The sequence below is a fragment of the Morone saxatilis genome, unplaced genomic scaffold (genome assembly GCF_004916995.1).
Source record: "Morone saxatilis isolate NCDOM2014 unplaced genomic scaffold, NCSU_SB_2.0 Contig9, whole genome shotgun sequence".
NCBI lineage: Eukaryota > Metazoa > Chordata > Actinopteri > Moronidae > Morone > Morone saxatilis.
In genome coordinates, this window is record NW_023340268.1 from 304,572 (window position 1) to 304,941 (window position 370).

Consider the following 370-nt stretch of genomic DNA (forward strand, 5'->3'; position numbering starts at 1 on the left):
CGAAATACTGTATAATTCAGACTTGTAGAGTCTAATTTGTGTTACTTCCAGTTTAAGTCTGACTTTAGATGGATTTATTTAAACTATGAGGATGCATTGTTACGTTATGGTCTCTCTTTGCACCCGCCTGCTCGGCTGTTACTTTTCCTGTGTGAATGAAAAGCCAGTTACCCACGTACATTGCAGAGTCGGCATTCTCCAGCATAGGTTTCTCTAATCCCTTCCCACGATTACTAAAACCGGATTACTCATCAAAATTACCTTTTAAAAAGTCGACTGTAGTCCGGTTACTTAAGGCATGTAAACATGCAAATAAGAGTATCTGGGTTACTTTAGTGCCTGTGTTACTTTAGTGCCTGTGACACTTTAG